The sequence below is a fragment of the Crinia signifera genome, chromosome 19 (genome assembly GCF_055691185.1).
Source record: "Crinia signifera chromosome 19, ASM5569118v1, whole genome shotgun sequence".
NCBI classification, from domain to species: Eukaryota; Metazoa; Chordata; class Amphibia; order Anura; family Myobatrachidae; genus Crinia; species Crinia signifera.
In genome coordinates, this window is record NC_139226.1 from 115,833,498 (window position 1) to 115,854,398 (window position 20,901).

General features: G+C 49.9%; 1 long non-coding RNA gene across 1 annotated transcript; it reads right to left on the reverse strand.

Annotated features, from left to right (window-relative positions):
* Positions 1 to 227: 227 nt before the first annotated feature.
* Positions 228 to 14,659, reverse strand: LOC146042923 (uncharacterized). Its single transcript, XR_014464061.1, has 3 exons — positions 14,525 to 14,659; positions 12,671 to 12,878; positions 228 to 998 (listed from the first exon to the last, which is right to left on the reverse strand). It is a non-coding gene; the product is annotated as an uncharacterized LOC146042923 (long non-coding RNA).
* Positions 14,660 to 20,901: the final 6,242 nt, after the last annotated feature.

Sequence of the window (20,901 nt, forward strand, 5' to 3'; positions counted from 1 at the left end):
AGTACCAATTTTTTTTATTGAGACTACAATAATTGAAAATCGACAACAAATACATTGAGTGCATATATGTACAAATTGAGATATTCTCTATAAATTGCAAACAGGAAATAGAATAAAGTCATGAATTACGCAAAATAAATTGTCCTGATTATTACTTATTCCTATCATAAAATATCAACAGAAATAATAAAAACTATTAAAATCAACATTTAAATTTGTAACTGTAAAATAAAAAAAAATTAAAAACATCTCTCAATGAGTAATTTATGAGAGTAATACTATGCTGAATATCTATAAGGGGGAAACGTATGGTTAATGATTAGTTTTAGCGAGTCGGTATGATCAGAGAACATATGAAAGCATACTGGGTTTTATTTGGGGATAGTTGTTACTTAAGGCCAGGAAGAGGAGTGTTTTATGGTGGAAATACCATAGGAGCCAAACACAATTAAATATTTTAACCGTGTTGTTCTGTAGGCTAGTAATATATTCCATTTTTGCCACAAACCATACCCTGTTAAGATGTTCTTGGTGACTTGGAGCATTGGGAACTTTCCAAGTGCAGGCAATTTGGTACTTGGCTGAGCAAGATATAAGGAGGAAGAGTTAATTTCCATTGATGTATGGTTTGGAGGGGGACATAGGAGGAGGTTAGTAGGTGTGGGAGACTGAGGGAGAACAATAACTTGCGATATAAGTGAGCACACCATGTCCCAGTGAGGCAAGAGCATTGGGCAAGACCACCAGATATGGTAAAATGTACCTGGCTGACCAGTTTCACCAACATAGGTTGGAAAAGTTAGGGTACATACGATGCAGGCGATCTGGGACCAATTACCATCTGGCGTTATTTTTATAGGAATTTTCTCATATGGCTACGCTTAAGGAACATTTTGAAATCGTAGATCGAATTACAGTATGTCCCATTCCTCGTCATCAAAATGTTGCACAAAATCCTGCTCCCAAGCTTGTGCATGGGATTCAAGGGATGGAGGTCTCTGTATCAAAAGTCAAATACAAACAAGAAAAAGATCAATGTAACAGCGCTGATCACCGGAATTAAATGGTTAATACATTTTAATGTAGGTAAAGCATTGCATAATAAAATTGGATAAAACTGTGCAATCAATAAAAATACAATAATAAATAACGTTTTGTTGAGGTATATTCACCCACTGATTCCACTCAATAGCTGCAGATCGATTGAATGCAAATGTCCATTCTCATTGGGCCCAATGGATTTACTGTACAGTCCAATGCGGGTTCCTCTGTTCCTGGTTTTGCCTCTGGGGGATAGCACACCCCTCTCTGTTCCTTAACAGTCTCAACCAGCGGCGGCTCGCACCTCATTGGGGAAGGGGGGCTGCCTCTGGCCGCAGCGGGGGGTGCCGCGATTCAGGCACCCCCTCCCCCTGTCGCCGCCGCTGCTGCCTCCTCTCCCATCCCGGCGCCTGTGCTGTGATGATTGACAGGCGCCGGGCTGCGCATGCGCAGTACACACGTGTACCGCGCATGCAGCCAACTTCTATGGGCTGCTTGGAAAACAGCCCCTAGATGCAATCTTGGTCCCGGCGCCTGTACAATGTAAGTTACAGGCACCGAGACCAGCGTGTGCGCAGTACATATATATAGGTACTGCGCATGTGCATCTGCCGTTTTTGCACGACAGCCCGCACATAGGCGTCCCGGAGGGAGGGAACACCTCCCAATGGGACTGCCTTTGTGACTGGCAGGTCAGACTTCCAATAGGACGTCACTGCCAGTCACAGTGAAGCCAGTGCAGTCTCACAGACTGCATCTGGCTTCACTACAGTGGCAGATTTTACCTGAGGGGGCTGCAGCCCTGCAGCCCATAGGTAAAAACCGCCACTGGTGACAACGCCTACCTCTGGAAACTTGTATGTGGAGGATTTGTGGCTGTGGACAGGATGGTTCGGAGGTTGAAAATCCGGGAGGGTATAAAAAAGTCCCTTGATTTGTTCGGGACTGGCAAGTTGATGCTGTATGGAGCTTTCATAGAATAAAGCAGCAATGGTGAATCAGGGGTGGGAGCCTTGGAGCATAGCTGCCTGATATATGGTGAAGCCTAGTGATGCCCAAAGATATCCCAGGGGATGCCATCGCGAGGGAAAGGCCTGGTGCGAATGCTGGGTTGTTCAATAAAGGAGTGAGTGGGGATGGATGTGTAGATAATCTGAGTTTTCTGTTAAGAGTTTCCCAAATTCAAAGAGTTAGGTTAATAGTGGGCGATGGGTGGGAAAATTGGGGTAGGGTTTACAAGAAATCCAGGGTAGTTGTGAAACTAGGCTTACGCCAACTAGGTCACCTTCCAGATCTACCCAACGTTTAGTATTGCTTGAGAAATGCCATTTGGCTCAGTCTTGTGGCATGTAAATACCGTTGAAGAATTAGTAGTCTGAGGCCGCCATTTTGGGAGTGTTTGGCTAAAAGGCTTTATCAGAGAAGAGAAGACTGTTAACAATTTTGCGCCAAGGGTGGACATGTATGGCGCGATGCGTGTGCACGCCAGAATGCGCTTGTATCTTTTTTTTTATTCTGTTTTTTTTTTTTATGTTTTAGATTGTAATAACAACAAATACCCACTGAAAACAGGGGATATGGCAGACACATTTGACAGTTACAAAGATATTAAGGCTGGGTTTACAGGATACACATACATAGTATTAAGAGTGTCAAATCTGTATCATCAATTGACCACGGAGCAGGTACCCGAAAGCCCCATCCGGGACCGAGCATCCACCACCAAAAATAGGAGAACAATAATATAATTTACAGGTTGAGTATCCCGTATCCGAATATCCGTTATCCGAATTATTCCGAAAACCATACATTCCAGAAAGTGAAAAAAAATATGTTTTTTTGCTAAAAACTCACTGGGGACATTTGTAACAGCACTACTGAGGACATGATATGTAACTGGCACTATATATGTACAAGAAAATGATTGTTTGGCCTTCAAATTCAATATCTGAGATAGTACACAAATTTTGTTTCATGTTTTGAAACCTTGTTTTTTGAACAAATAAAATATATTTGTGTGCATTTCATGTGGTAATAAAATATATATGTGTGTATTTTATGTGTTTATACAGCATAAATGCAAGATACTTCAAAATACATCATTTAAATATTAAAATATTCCGAAATACGGAATAATCCGCTATCCAAAATTCTCCTGGTCCCGAGCATTTTGGATACGGGATACTCAACCTGTATAGGAATACAGACTATCACTGTGATACCCAATAAAAGTGAATCGTCAAACTAGTCAAAGAAATTCAAGTGTCTGATCAATCAGAGAGATAAAAAATATAAAAAAACCTCCCCAAAAACCCAAATCAACCCACCCAGAAAACCCCCCACTCTGCACTACCCACCCCCAACTTAGGTGTACTTTATTCCCTGTAACCATACCCCCACTAATCCTACACTAACAATAACCACAGAGGGGAAAATGTTAGTTGCCTTTAGCTGAGGAAAGCAGCTACTCTACCCAAAAAGAAAACCTAACTCACCCCTCTCACCCTAACCCCCCCCCCCCCCCCCCCCCCCTCCTACCAACTATCCCACAAAAATAAAGGATGTTAAAAGGAGAACTACCCTGGGCATAAAAAGAACAGGATATATTTGACAGCATGAAGTAGCAGAAATGAGATAAAACATATTTTTTTCCCTAGAAACAGGATGTAATACATACATTAGTGAAAGGGAATGGCAGCAAATAATATAAATAGAAAGGAGAAAAAAAAAAAAAAAGGTGAAAACAAAATCAGACTGCAGATACATAGGCGTATGAAAGGCAGGTCCTTTGTTTTAAAAAGATAACACAGTATATTAATCCAGACAGATGACGCAACCTTTCATTCGCGTACACAGGATAAAAGGAGGCAAATTACTAATGGCCTGAGCTGGGTGGACCCCAACTCCCCCACATCAAGCAAGTATGTAGAGCCATCATGTTAGGATAATGGGTACCCTGCATACACAATTAAGTCGTAACTGATTGGACACGAAGCCCAAAGACTCCCGCCCAGACCACCTTAACCCAATATAACCATATTTGCATAGAATGTAATGGTATAAAAACTCAAATAATATAGGCAGGATATCAAAATAAAATGGAAAACACAATATATAAAAAAAAAACAAATCCGCGGTGACATATCAAACAGCAATAGAATTTAAATCTTGGATCATCAGTCCGGCCATGTCTCAAAGTTCAGGAGTACCACCCAGGTGTTGGCAGTCACATCCCGCATCGTACGGAGATAGCCAGGATCAGGGCCGGATTATAATGGGCGCACAAGGGGTCAGTACCCCTGGGCCCCCTCTAGCTAGGGGCCCCCTGTGGTTGGCATGTATTTAAAAAATAAAAAAATTTTAGCTAAAGGTTTTGTGCATGGGAGTGGGGTAGTGCTGCAGCTTCACATATCTGCCAATGTGACAATGATTAATGGTGCTGAGCATCGGGAGCCAAAGCACACTGACTGCACAAGTGTGCAGTGCATTACTGGGAGTTGACTAAGTCCAATGACACTTTGCACCAGAGGGCAGAGGCTGAAATGTTTGTGCTGAGCTCTGATTGGTGGAGCTCATTACATGCTTCTCAGGCCCATGGAGAACAGCAGCAGCAGCAGCCTAGTCATGGGAGGGTTTTTAATCAGAGGCAGCACTGGGACTGTGAGGTCTCCTACAGAGTAAGGTGCACAAGGACAAACACAGGCTTTTCATGTGGTATGTATGTATGTATGTATGTATTTGTATGTGTGTGTATAGATAGATAGATAGATAGATAGATAGATAGATAGATAGATAAGTAAGTGGTTACTGGCACTCCAAGATACACATGACAACTGCACTCAAATAAATGGTTCTATCCTTGAAAACAGAGTAAAATCCGAAATGTGGGAGCTGATTGCGTCTGCGTAGTCATTTTTGTGAAGTCCAAAGGAGTGCGACTTTCCACACATCTATCTATCTATCTATCTATCTATCTATCTATCTATCTATCTATATCTATATATCCCCTGCAGTTACCCATTGACCAAGTTTACACTCTGTGTTTTGACAGTGTAATATTCTCCCGTACAGTTTGCGGCCAGTAATGACAAGTGCAAGGGGGCCCCCCTGTCTAAAGTGTCTAAAGTGCCCTGAACCCACCGAAGGCTTAATCTGGCACTGGCCAGGATAGCGTCTAGGGTATGCAATCCACTATAGCAGTAGGAGTAAGTCACATATGCAGGGCACATTAGAAGTAGAAGGATAACAAGCATTGTCACCGAGGTAGCCAGGCAAAGAAGTAATACGGGCCCCAGGTGCAAACACAACTGCAGTTGAATATATGTCCATATAGACATCCGTCTTGGGAACTTCAGGAATTGCAGATATAGTAGGGTTAGAGGAGATCGGCATCCACAATCTCGCTGGCACCTAAATCATTTTCCTCAGGGGTAGATGAGGTGGAATTTAATCGCACAGCAGCAGAAGTAAAAGGAGGTAGAGGTTTATAACAGGTATGCAGAGCAGTCATGCCGCCTGCAACACAAGGCACAGCAGGAGAGTAGGGAAGGGAATCCAGGTGCAGATCATCAAATTTATGAAGGAGTCTCTGAGTTGCGGTATGCAGAGCCTGAAGGATTTACCAGAGAGACTTATCCATTATGCAAGGCACTGCAGGACCACTGAACACAGCCCAGTAGAAGCATGGCACCCGACCGATGCAAAGGCAACCAACAACAAAAATGGCAGCGGCTAGCACACCACCAAAACCATAGGAGGGAGCAATCAGGCCGTAAGTACTCTGTAGCAGGAGGATGCCTCTGATGGAAGTTGAAGTTAAATTAATAGCTGACCACCCAGCAGGCCTCACAGGTCCGATCAGTAGTTGCAAGGAAGATGCCCCTGGCGAGCCCACTAAAGCTGCGTGCATCACACAGCAGCCCCCCTTTAATGGCGGCCACGCGACAGCCCCATCCTCTAGGCTCTGCACTGCGCCCCCCCCGGGTCACTCAATGTGTATAGATGCAGTCTCCTCAGCAGGGGATAAGGTCCAGCGTCCAGGTCCGCTCAGCCTGAGTCCAGACACCGTCAGGTAACAGCCGCCGCGGGACCTCCAGCCGCAAGGAGCGTCTCAGACAGAGACACCCAAGATGGCGCCCGCACAGGATTCTCAAGAAGAGGATGCCAGGCCGGGGAGCTGTGGAGAGTGGGTGAGGGGGTCACCTAGGATCTTTTAAGCAGGATATTAGCAGGGGTTGTACGGAGCACCCTCACCCTCCGTCTGTTCACATGCCCGTCCAAGCCACACCCGAATGCGCATGTATCTTAGTCACACCCATGGCCCATTAGGAAAGCATTAGACAGCTGCCTGGCTCAGCTCTGCTCACAGATATTGGCGCACCAAACAGGCACCAGTGGCCACGATGATTCCGCAATGAGCATGGCTATAGATGCAGATTCTTAGTAAACCTAAACTTCTCCACAGTGCAACTTTGCCACTTTTAGATACACAGACATGGAACCCTAAAGGCCCATACAAACTGGCCGACTTTGAGCTGAAAGCCGCTCAAAAAAGTTTGAGCGATTTTCAGCTCAAAGCCACCCAGTGTGTATGGCCCGGCGACGAGTGGTGAGCGCTGCTTAAAAAAGGGGCAGACTGGATGGGTGAAGTGGTTCTTATCTGCCGTCAAAAGTCAAATTCTATGTTTCTATCGCTGGGAAAGCTGCTCATCTGCTGGTATTACCAGCAGATGAACGGCTTTGTGGACGGCTTTGCATAGCGTTGCGCTATGCAAAGCCGTCCTTCCCCCGCTGACTGCACCGGGCAGGGGAAAGCCTCTCAGTGTGTATGCACTGAGCGGCTTTCCCACCAGCGATGACAGCTTTGTCCCTGGGATGCAGTGGCAAACGCAGGATTTTCAGAAGGGGGTTTCCAGAGGGGCGGAGCAAAGCACTGAGATGGACACTTAGGTGACCCAGTATATGTCGGGTCAGTTAAAGTATTATAGATAGACCAAATGTATATAAATAATAATAATTAAAAAAAAAATATATATATATATATATATATATACATACAGGGGCATCAACAGCAGTGTAGACCCCTGGGCATAGCAATGTATTGGGGCACTTACCGATCCTCCAGCGGTAGGGGTGGGGGAAGCTTTGCCCTGGGTGGTAGGGGGTATTATATCAACTGCTCAGCATGTAGGGCCTGGATCAATAATTTCCACTAATTACCCCTTTACTGTACAGATGGGAGATGGGGTGGGAGAAGGGGGCATTGGGCTGAATGAAAGGGCCCTGATACATAACTTCCAGGGTGGTAGAGGATGTTTAATAAACAGAGGAGGGGTGTATAGTGGAGTGGGCTTATTATTCATAATTTTCTGGTGGGAAGACAGCTTGCTTGACTGCAGATATCTCCAGTTCCCAGAAATATATTTATTCGATTTTAATGGAATTAAAAACTAGAGAATCCCACCTACCAAATTTTATTGGGGACTAGGGGATGAGAGTTCAGGAGGCAGAGCAATCTGCCAACGAGTATATAAAACTACATACCAGGTGTGTGGAGCTGGAGCAGTAACCAGCTGCTGGAAGGCTGATATCTCTGATGTTGGGAACAGTAGAGACAAGCTACTAGTGTCCATCAAAGGGGGAGAGTCCCAGCTTTTGGAATATACCCTCAGAAAACCTCTAAGTCAGACAGAACCTGAAATATCTGACTGGGAAGAGCAATTAATAGGCTTGGATGGGGACCACTGCTTTGAAGTCAGATATCTCCGGTTCCCATGGGCCGATTTTTAAAATTCTTATACCCATGGAAAGAGGGGACTCTCAGCTTTCAGACTAGGCCGGAAAAGCATCAGATCTCTAACCCGGAAGTACGGGTACCAATATACAATACTCCGTCCACCAACGGAGTGTAGTAGCGTGGAACGCATAAAGTAATGGCTGCTGACACGCACGCGCACTTCCGGTGACGAGTGCTAGCGCTGCGTGCAGCCCAGTGAGTATATCCACGAACCTCTAGAAAATGCGCTATGTGTTTACATAGCGCTGGTAGGAACCACATAGACTATATATGGTTGGTGGACGGAGTATTGTATATTGGTACCCGTACTTCCGGGTTAGAGATCTGATGCTTTTCCGGTCACATGGGGCGCAAGTTTATCTAAATATTAACACTATGCTCGTTTTTTTATTCTATTAATGTAGATTTGTCAGTACCCATATATAATAGAAGTGTATACCTTGGTTATCTGGTTTTATGAAAAATGACAATTATGGACATACACCCATGTGACATTGAGAGAGGGAGGAACTAAGAGGCATGATGGGTATAAAAACCCTACCATGCCACTAGTGAATATACACCCTGAGGAAGGCTTGTTATCAAGCAGAAACGCGTTGGTGGAATTTCATTGTATGCACAGATGCCGATGGACTGGACTTGCCATTATACCAACTAAGGCTGTTGAGGGAGGAAGTTTTTTCTTGGTGGACACCCGGGATCCTACCTGGAACTCTTCCTTTGACTATCCATTAAGCGATACCAAGAGCCTTGATGATAAGGCCGGACACGGTACTATGCAAATTTTACATGTGAATCATTGTTTCTTTGAATAAATTGTTATACTTTTACACTATGTGCACCATTTAATTTTAACCGAGGTATACAAGCAGAGGAGGAAAGGGAATACTATCCCAAACAAAGTATCAGACAATACTACACGAAAAATCTTGTGGCCTAAGAGAAGGCTCTTTTGCGGTACGGAGAATATTTTTTGACTTGAGATATTTTATTCATGTTTATTTTTTAATACTTACACTATGAAGATGGCGATGTGTTTGTTCTTCTCTTTTTGAGGTACCGCATTCCGACAGGACCGACAGATATTGAAAAGATCCATATCCCAAGTGGGAGCGCCCTATCAAAAAAACCCCTTTTTTGTATATACTTAAGATGGTACTTGTGTATTATCACGGCGCCCACTAGGCTATTTGCTTAGTGGGCTATTCTGCGTAGGAAAATCGCATTGCATCGCATGGGCCATTTTAAGGGCCGTGCGATGCGATGCAATCCGATTTTCCTATGTAATTTATACACTGCTCTCTTAGCCCCAGGGGGATCGCATCGCATCACACCTCACCTCCTGCATCACACCACACCTCCCCCCCCCCCCACTATCCACGCCACCCCGAAGCGTGGCGAGGGCCGGCGGAACGCGTCCTCCGACCATTTCATTACCCCACTATCCACGTCGGCGTGGAGTTGATTTTATATAGTGTTGTGAGCGCAGCAAGCCACCGAGCCCGAAGTGTGGCGAGCGCAACGAGCCTCCATGCCGACGTGGATAGTAGGAGTATGAAAAGGTCGGAGGACGAGTTCCGCCACCCCTGGCGGGACTCGCTGCGCTCGCCATGCTTCAGGGTGGCATGGATAGTAGGGGGGTGCCTAAAACCTCATTGTATGTCATACAATGATATAATTGTATATTTAATGTAATGGCATTGTACACCCTATAAAATCGCATGCGGGAGGTGCGATGCGATTCGATCCCCCGGGGCTAAGAGAGCAGTGAATAAATTACATCTATATAATAAGTTGAAGAGTCTGTGTGCGTGTGTGCGTGTCCGTCGCATTGCGGACACACCGTGGCACTCAGAGACACCAAATTTGGCAACAAGATACCTTTGGACCCGGTGGTGTGCACCTCGAAGCCGTTTTTGGGAAATTTCACTTAGAATTTTAAAAAACACCCAAGTTTTAATTTTCCTTCATTGATGATCTGGGGAAAAGATCGACGATCTGGGAAACCGTGGACGAAGGAACAACTCCACACCTGGGCCCTTATTCTGATTGACGCGGACTTTACCGCGTACTTACGGATCGCGTCTTTACGGCGTCTGCGCATGCGTGGAGAACGCTACGCGCATGTGCCACGCCTTGACTCGGTACCAGTTCGGGCAAATCCCGTCCAAAACTGTTCACCGCTATCAGTCGGGAAATAGGGGCGTATTATGGGCGTCATGCGGAATGACACATGGGCGTAGTTTCAAAGTGGGCAAAACGGGGCGGAAACATGGGCGGACACGGGGGAGTACACTTATGTTGGGGGGCGTACATTCGGAAACCACTCCGAATGCACGCGATCAAAAAGGGCAGAAATGTGCGGTGTCCACAAGTGTACTATTGCTTTGCGGACACCACTCGTTCATGCGGTAGGCGAACGTACGCCTAATGACTACAAGCATTAACACCTGAACCCAATAGAATCTACTCCTTTACTCATTACTCACTAATAGGACGCTTGTCAGTGCTTTAATTGAAACCATTGCACTTGATTTGCTGTAAGGGTTAATGTGTGCAATGCATGTGTTAGGCATGCTTGTAAGGATATATTGGCATCTAATTGATTCCAATTCCAAAGAAGCATTTTTTTATGAGGATAGGTAATTGAATAAGTGGGTCATGTGATGTATTGCAGAATTGACATAATAGTGGGTTGTTTGGCGTAAATACTCCGCTTACGGGCGGTAGCACCGCTTGGCTCCCGTTCGGATGCGGTATTTCCGAGCATACTCTGTAATACTCTGTAATACCGTGCAGAATCGGAGTGTTTCTCCTGCACACGCATGGTTTGTATGTCGTCCGTAAACACGCCCTGTTCTTAAAGAGTGAGTCCGTCCGAATGCGGAGGACACGTGGGCGTTTCTACGGACGATGGCCGCACGCGGCAAAACACCGTGGCGTGCGGACCGCACCGTAAGAATGCGGGAATATCCGCACCAACCAGAATAAGGGCCCTGATTTCATTGCTGTCATTGAGTATGACAGACACATTCTAACATTATGGTGAAGGCTTTAAACAATTAGGAAATAATTGAGGATATACATAGACCACACATAACACACACACGCGTACACATTGTACACGCGCACACACACACACACACAGTACACCACATACGCACACATAGCACACAACACACACATTTATACGTAGAGCACCTCACACACTTAAGCTGTGTACACACGGGGGAGATAGGGGCTGAAATCGCTGGAAACACACCGCATGCAGTACAATACAAATCCATACACACTACAACACACACCCAAAAACAGTACAACAAACACACAACTCCTGGCTTCAATCAATTCAATGGAGACGGACCACGATAAAATGGCCGCCCCATGAAGCAGACAGTTCTCTGAAACTGTTTGCGGTATGGGGGTGGCCATTTTATCGTGGTCCATCTGCATAGAATTATTAATTGAAGCCAGGAGGGGAGCCGGGATGCGCAGACAGGTAAGCCTGCGGCGATGGGGGGGGGGGGGTGGCACCGGCGGCCGGGGTGGGGGAGGGGGGGAGGCGCCCCCCATTAACGGCGGGGATGGGGAGGCCAGCGGGGAGGGGGGGAGGCGCCCCCCCATTAACGGCGGGGGGGGGCGCCCCAAACCAAGCTACGCCACTGAGAACACACACACTTAAACATTGCCAGGATATGCACAGCACACTACACACACACATATATACGTAGCGCACCTCACAAACTTACACATTCGCCAGATATACACACAACACAACACACACACACATAACACACAACTCACAGTACAACATTCACTACAACACACACCCAAAAACAGTACAATACACAGAACACACACTTAAACATTGCACAGATACACACACATAACATACCTCTACAGGGGCGTAACTAGAAATTTTGCTCCCCCCAGCCAAAAAAAATCTGGCGCCCCCCCCCCCCCCCCAGCCAAAAAAAATCTGGCGCCCCCCCCCCCCCCCCCCCCTCCAATTTTTTGGAACCTATAGCATTCCAAAAAGGGTGTGTGGCAATGCTTATTAGACAATATGCCACACATTGTAATGTCTATTACATATTATACCACACAACATAATGACCCTTACACATTATTCTCCTTACCATAAAGCCCATTACACATTATGCCACATATTGTAATGTCCATAACACATTATGCCCATTGCACATTATACCACACACCTTAAAGTCAATTACACATTATGTCACACACCGTAATGTCCATTACAGAATATACCAAACACCGTAATGTCCATTACACATTATGCACACACGGTGAAACCCGATATATATTGAATGAGGTCAGCTTCCAGGCAATCAGGTTGCTGGTGTTCAGTATATCGACACTGGCATCCCAACTGCCATTAGAACACTGAAACACATCGGGTTGCCAACACCGGAACGTCAACAGCCAACAATTTAGGTTAGGGAGAGGCCAAGGTGTATTAGGGATAGGCAGTACTGGGGGTAGGGAGGGGTATGGTTAAATAGCAGCTGGAGCAGGGGCAAGGAGGAGGATAGGGGCAGGCAGTGCAGAGGCTATGGAAGGGGCATAGCAGCTATTAGGTTTAGAAGTGTACATACATTTTGCACTTTAAGTTGGCATATTGAAAGTTATTTCCAGTGTTGCTGCAGGCACCATTGACACCACTTCTATACCCCATGCACGGCCAGCAGCAGGAACCGGGGCAGCCTCTGGGAAGGGAGCACCATCCTGGCACACAAACATATGAGGGTGCCCTAAATAAGCGCCAGTTACCCCATCTCCTGACCCGAAACCAAGCAAAACACATCTTACCAGATGCTAGAACTTTAGCCAGGAGAGGACACTGAAGCGTGGGGACAGCAGGGGGTCACAACCGTTATCTTGAAGGTCATGTCGGGTGCTCTGTGATGGCCGCTCCTCCTGGGCTCTGCACGTGTGATAGCTTGGTTGGTCTCTAGGACAGGAAGGGTGGAGTCTGCACTGCAGCAGCAAGTTCTGCTGCCCTGGAGACACGCTGCTGCTGTGGGAGATGAGAAAGGATGATCATAGGTCAGTGTGCTCTGGTGCTGCTGCCAGCATCTCCGGGCAAACAATTGGGGCGCAGGAGCGTAACTAGAACCTTGTGGGTCCCATTGCAAAGTATATAAAGGGCCCCCCTCCCCCATTGTCTTTTTCCCTCAACCCCTCTCCCTCGTTCTGACACTCACTCTCTCTCTGACACTTTCTTTTTCTTTCCGTCACGATCTCTAATTCTCTCTCTCCACAGCGTTTCTCTGTCTCACTCCGCTCTTTCCTTCATACTCACCGATCGGGGTTCTAGCTGTCAGTATTACGGCGTTGGCATCCTGACTCATTTGAAGTCCAGCCGCCGGTCTTCTAAAGTCATTAGGGATGCTAGCGTCGCTATACTGAACGCAGGCATCCAGGGACCAGGGGCACACAGTGACAAACTAATTATATATATATATATATATATATATATATATATATATATATTAGTGGAGGGTACCAGAGCCAGCACGGAGTGTAAAGGCCCATACACACTGGGCGACTTTGAGCTGATTGCCGCTCAGTTTACTCGTCTGAGCTGCTAGCAGCTCGGAAGCGGCCCAGTGTGTACAAGGCAGCAATGAGCGGTGATGCGCTCCCGCATCATCACTGGCCCAGGCGATCATCTGCTGGTATTACCAGCAGATAAGCGGTGGTGTGGACGGCTTTCCATAGCGTCCCGCTATGAAAGTCATCCACCCCTGGGGAAAAATGCCAAAACAGGCAAAAAACGCTCAGTGTGTATGCATTGAGCATTTCTTTGCCCTGCAATTTTCCCCATCATTGTTACCCATACACTCTGGGCAAAAATGCCCAGCATGTACAGACTTTTAGGGTGAGTGCCAATCCACAAAGAAGATACCCCCCTTCAGAACTGGATTAAGGCCCTGGAGGGCCCGGCGTACTTAAGTGTGTATAACATATACACATTTTATTGTCGAGAGGTCCTGCGTTACTCAGAAATGTTTCTAATAGATACCAGACACAGATGACATACATGCACACATACCATATATACAGACACAAATCACATACACGCACATATACCATACAGACACACATCACATACACGCAAATACCATACATATATACAAACAGGACATACATGCACACATACAGTAATCACACACATGCCATACATACACACAGGATATGCCATACAGACACACAGGACATACACGCGCACATACCATACACACACAGAACATACACGCACACATACCTTAGACACAAAGGACATACATGCACACACACACACACATGTCATACAACCACAGATACCATACAACATGCACACATACATCATATTTATAAACATACACAAGCTATAGACACACATAGCATACACAAAGGACATACACACACACACACACACAGCATACACACAAAGTATACATACATTTACACACATACAGCATACTTACAAACACCAATACTAAAGCAAATAACCCCCACAAGCAATGGAGGGCAACCAGTTTCCATATACCCAGCCCTCCCCCTTCCCACTGCAGCTACCAAGACATAGTGCTCACTGGGCCAGCATACATTAATGGTGCCTACACTTTTCTCCCCCTGCCCATACTCCTGCAGCTGGCACCCACAAAAAGGGACACAAACCTGTAGACACAGCATGTCACCCCTTCCCTTCATAGCTCCGTCTTTCAGGCAGCGCAGCCCCATGTCCTGGAGGCATAGAGACTCGGAGAGGAGCTTCCTGACAGCCGAGGAGCTCAGAGAGCTAGCTAGTGTCTAGTTCCTTCTCTCCAGGCGTACCAACATTACGTCACATCCCACGTGACCATCACGTGATCACCCCATGTGATCACTATACTGCAGCAGCGGGATTTTCAATTCAGACGCCGACGCCGTTCAGTCTGCCCATGCTACACCATACACAGCGCGATACTGCGCGCCGCGGGCTTTGCAGGCGCCAGTCAGTCTGATGCCCGCTAGCTGACCTGTGTGCCGGACACTAGCTGACCCAATGCTGCCCGACTGCGCGGGATTTTCAGGCGCCAGTCAGTCTGATGCCCGCTGACCCTCCACACCATGTCACCAGCAAGTGACCGACCACTATATACTTAAGCTTGTCACCCGCCAGCCACTCACTCTCTACCCGTCGCCGAATGCTGCTACATGCTCTGCCATTCTGCCACTGACTTCCCGTGCCAGCGACACTAAGGTAATAAACCTGGGACCAGGCTGCAAAGTGGGGACATGTGGAGGACACTGCAGCGGGGAGCATATGGGGCGCAGACTGCACAAGGGGGAGTATATGGGGCGCAGGGCAGGCTGGAGGGGCAAGCATATGGGGAGTAGGCTGCACAAGGGGGAGCATATGGGGAGTAGGCTGCACAAGGGGGACCATATGGGAAGCAGGCTGCACAGGGGGGAGCATATGGGGTGCAGGCTGGGGGGCCATATGGGGTGCAGGCTGGGGGGGGGGCATATGGGGAACAGGCTGCACAAGGGGGAGTAGGCTGGGGGGGGCATATGGGGAGCAGGCTGCACAGGGGGGAGCATATGGGGAGCAGGCTGCAATGGGGGGGCATATGGGGAGCAGGCTGCAATGGGGGGGGGGGCATATGGGGAGCAGGCTGCACAGGGGGGAGCATATGGGGATCAGGCTGCACAGGGGGGAGCATATGGGGAACAGGCTGCACAAGGGGGAGCAGGCTGGGGGGGGCATATGGGGAGCAGGCTGCACAGGGGGGAGCATATGGGGAGCAGGCTGGAGGGGGGAGCATATGGGGCGCTGGCTGCAGGGGAAAGAATATGGGGAGCAGGCTGCAGCGGGGGGCAAATGGGGAGCAGGCAGCACAGGGGGGAGCATATGGGGAGCAGGCTTCACAGGGGGGGAACATATGGGGAGTATGCTGCACAGGGGGGAGCATATGGGGCGCTGGCTGCAGGGGTAAGCATATGGTGAACAGGCTGCACAAGGGGGGCCATATGGGGCGCAGGCTGGAGGGGCAAGAATATGGGGAGCAGGCTGCACAAAAGGGACCATATGGGGCGCAGGCTGGAGGGGCAAGCATATGGGGAGCAGGCTGCAGCGGGGGGCAAATGGGGAGCAGGCAGCACAGTGGGGAGCAGGCTTCACAGGGGGGGAACATATGGGGAGCAGGCTGCACAGGGGGGAGCATATGGGGCGCTGGCTGGAGGGGCAAGCATATGGGGCGCTTATGGGGAGCAGGCTGCACAGGGGGTAGCATATGGGGAGCAGGCTGCACAAGGGGGACCATATGGGGCGCAGGCTGGAGGGGCAAGCATATGGGTATCAGGCTGGGGGGGGGGGCATATGGGGAGCAGGCTGCACAGGGGGGACCATATGGGGCGCTGGCTGCAGGGGAAAGAATATGGGGTGCAGGCTGGAGGGGCAAGCATATGGGGAGCAGGCTGCAGCGGGGGGCAAATGGGGAGCAGGCAGCACAGGGGGGAGCATATGGGGAGCAGGCTTCACAGGGGGGGAACATATGGGGAGCAGGCTGCACAGGGGGGAGCATATGGGGCGCTGGCTGGAGGGGCAAGCATATGGGTATCAGGCTGGGGGGGGGGGCATATGGGGAGCAGGCTGCACAGGGGGGACCATATGGGGCGCAGGCTGGAGGGGCAAGCATATGGGGAGCAGGCTGCAGCGGGGGGCAAATGGGGAGCAGGCAGCACAGGGGGGAGCATATGGGGAGCAGGCTTCACAGGGGGGGAACATATGGGGAGCAGGCTGCACAGGGGGGAGCATATGGGGTGCTGGCTGGAGGGGCAAGCATATGGGGTGCTTATGGGGAGCAGGCTGCACAGGGGGTAGCATATGGGGAGCAGGCTGCACAAGGGGGACCATATGGGGCGCAGGCTGGAGGGGCAAGCATATGGGTATCAGGCTGGGGGGGGCATATGGGGAGCAGGCTGCACAGGGGGGACCATATGGGGCGCTGGCTGCAGGGGAAAGAATATGGGGTGCAGGCTGGAGGGGCAAGCATATGGGGAGCAGGCTGCAGCGGGGGGCAAATGGGGAGCAGGCAGCACATGGGGGAGCATATGGGGAGCAGGCTGCACAGGGGGGAGCATATGGGGCGCTGGCTGGAGGGGCAAGCATATGGGGAGCAGGCTGGGGGGGGGGGGCATATGGGGAGCAGGCTGCACAGGGGGGACCATATGGGGCGCAGGCTGGAGGGGCAAGCATATGGGGAGCAGAGTGCAGCGGGGGGCAAATGGGGAGCAGGCAGCACAGGGGGGAGCATATGGGGAGCAGGCTTCACAGGGGGGGAACATATGGGGAGCAGGCTGCACAGGGGGGAGCATATGGGGCGCTGGCTGGAGGGGCAAGCATATGGGGCGCTTATGGGGAGCAGGCTGCACAGGGGGTAGCATATGGGGAGCAGGCTGCACAAGGGGGACCATATGGGGCGCAGGCTGGAGGGGCAAGCATATGGGTATCAGGCTGGGGGGGGGGGCATATGGGGAGCAGGCTGCACAGGGGGGACCATATGGGGCGCTGGCTGCAGGGGAAAGAATATGGGGTGCAGGCTGGAGGGGCAAGCATATGGGGAGCAGGCTGCAGCGGGGGGGCAAATGGGGAGCAGGCAGCACAGGGGGGAGCATATGGGGAGCAGGCTTCACAGGGGGGGAACATATGGGGAGTATGCTGCAGGGGTAAGCATATGGTGAACAGGCTGCACAAGGGGGGCCATATGGGGCGCAGGCTGGAGGGGCAAGCATATGGGGAGCAGACTGGAGGGGCAAGCATATGGGGAGCAGGTTGCAGCGGGGGGGCATATGGGGCGCAGACTGGAGGGGCAAGCATATGGGGAGCAGGCTGCAGCGGGGGGGGCATATGGGGCGCAGGCTGGAGGGTCAAGCATATGGGGAGCAGGCTGCAGCGGGGGGGCAAATGGGGAGCAGGCAGCACAGGGGGGAGCATATGGGGAGCAGGCTTCACAGGGGGGGAACATATGGGGAGTATGCTGCAGGGGTAAGCATATGGTGAACAGGCTGCACAAGGGGGGCCATATGGGGCGCAGGCTGGAGGGGCAAGCATATGGGGAGCAGACTGGAGGGGCAAGCATATGGGGAGCAGGTTGCAGCGGGGGGGCATATGGGGCGCAGACTGGAGGGGCAAGCATATGGGGAGCAGGCTGCAGCGGGGGGGGGCATATGGGGCGCAGGCTGGAGGGTCAAGCATATGGGGAGCAGGCTGCAGCGGGGGGCATATGGGGCGCGGGCTGGAGGGGCAAGCATATGGGGAGCAGGCTGCAGCGGGGGGGGGCATATGGGGAGCAGGCTGCAGCGGGGGGCATATGGGGCGCGGGCTGGAGGGGCAAGCATATGGGGAGCAGGCTGCAGCGGGGGGGGCATATGGGGAGCAGGCTGCAGCGGGGGGGCATATGGGGAGCAGGCTGCACAGGGGGGAGCATATGGGGAGCAGGCTGCACAGGGGGGAGCATATGGGGAGCAGGCTGCACAGGGGGGAGCATATGGGGAGCAGGCTGCACAGGGGGGAACATATGGGGAGCAGGCTGCACAGGGGGGAGCACATGGGGGGCAGGCTGCACAGGGGGGAGCACATGGGGGGCAGGCTGCACAGGGGGGAGCACATGGGGAGCAGTAGTGATGGCCATCGGTGCAGTCGATGCTTGCCATCAATGGTCATAAACTATTAACTAAGAAATTGGATTTATTTTACTGATGAAACAATATATGCTGTAACATCAAATGTTTGTGTTTATTGATTGAAATAATCATTGGTGACATTTGTAGCGCACCTCTATTCTGTTTCTATAAACTATGTAATGGATAACCATCGATTGCTAAAAGAAATCGATAGTTATACATCACCTTTGAGTGGCTGTAGGACCATTCAAAATCCGTTCTGGGGTTGGGGGCGTGGCTATGCTCAGTGTCCCGGCACCTTGACGAAAAGAAAAAAAAAGCATTGTTTCTGCTATGCCATCGATGTAGGAAAACCATCAGTCATCAACGGCCATAAACAATCAATTATTTTGAGTCATCTATGGCTTATGGCCATTGTTAAATACTTTTGCCATTGATGCCAGATGGTTTTCCTACATCGATGGCATAGTAGAAACAATGTTTCTCTTTTTTTCTTCTCTTCAAGATGCCGGGACACTGAGCATAGCTCCGCCCCCAACACCATGAAGCCCTACCCCCACATTTTGATTGGTCCTCCAGCCATTCAGTCAATGGTGATGGATAACCATTGATAGCTAAAACCATCGATGGTTATCCATCACATAGTTTATGACTATAGATTTCTGGGTGTAGACTCGCCATAGATGGCGACTGCACAGATGACCATCCCTACTGCTCCCCATGTGCTTCCCTATGTGCCCCTACTTTGCAGCCTGGTCCCATGTGCCCCTACTGTGCAGCCTGCTTCGAAGCAGGCTGCGCAGTGGGGGCACATATGGGGAGCATGTTGCACAGTGGGGGCACATGGGGGGGGAAGAGGGTGAAGGTGAGTGAGCACAGCTATGGACTATATATGGATTGGGGGTTACAGGTGGTGGGGACAGTAATGCAAAATAGGGGAAGCAGGTTGCATAGGGGTTAGAGCAGGTCAGGATGCATGGGGGGGTAGGGTCATTCAAACACTGAGGGCAATTGGTCACAGTGACGGTGCATATTGACAGCAGGTGTGCGGGACAAGTGTGCACACAAAGCGAGTGCATGGTGAAGCAGGGTAAGGCATTCCATGGAGATGTTGCGCAAATGTGGGGAATGTATTGTGAAGAAAGCTGCAGTGGCAAGTCATGGGTATAATTTTTTTTAACATACGCCATTTAACACGTTATTCCTGTGTAATCTATATTTCTCTTTCGTCCAGTCCGGTGACACAGCTAACCTTGGGATGTAGAGGGGTCCGCCAGGAGCCAGGCACCTATGCTTCAAACTTTGGGAGCAGGCTCCTCCCTTCTGCATCCCATCATGCCTCAGTTTCGTTTAGGTGCCCACAGGAGTGGGTGCAATGCTGAGTGGCTGCGCGCAGCCACACTTTTATTCTTTGGTTTTTTAGTTAGGTTTTTATTATTTTCTTAACTTATAGTGCAGGTTTTGCCAGCATAGGACTTCTGTGGAAGTCATTACATGCTGAGAGCGCAGCAGGACACAGACAGAAGCGCGTCCTGTGTGCAGAGAGGTACATTCAGGGAGAATGTGCGCTCTGCACAGCGCTGAGCTCCGCTCAGACGGAGACTGGTCCTGGGCCACGGGGGACCCCATCCAGCGCCTTGCTAGAAGGGGATCTTGGGGAAGGGTCCTCCAGCGATGGCAGACGCCATCTTTAACGGTTTGGGAGCTGAAATCCCCCAGGGGAGTTGAAGCTCCTTACAGGACGCCCAGCGTTTCTGGGCAACTCCAAGTGATCCCTAGAGGGGGAGTCACTGGAGATGAGAGAGAGACACGGTGGGTGCGCCTGAAGGGGATTTGGCGCCAAAAGCGCGACTTCCCTCACTATTAGGAAGATTGGACTCTTCCACTCGTTTCTGGCGCCATTACTCTGTGCTTGCTGCGGAGCTGAGAAAGACAGAGCCTGCTCAGAAGTTTCTCTGGAGAACGCTTCCTCCACTGTATCGCTAGCAACAGGAACACAGATAAGTACACTTGGTGCATTACTCTGTGACTTTGCCTGAACGTTGTGCAGTGTTTAATTCTTTGATATTATCATGGCAGACGAGTGCAGTTCTGTTGCTGGGGAGGGAGCGCTTGAGATGTTTTATCATTGCAAAAAATGTAATGTAAATATGTCGGTTGAACAGTTGGACCAGGGGGAATTGTGCCCTTCCTGTGAAGCTGTCCCCTGTGGAACTCGCACCACAAGTCCCAGGGAGGCTGAGCCGGCCTGGGCTGTGGCTTTGGGACAGTCTGTAAAAGCTTTGGCAGAGGCTTTAAACAGGCAGAGGGGATCGTTAGTAGGATCACCAGGTCCTATTCCCTCATCTCAGGGATCTCTTCCCCTTTCACAGGGAGACCCCATATTG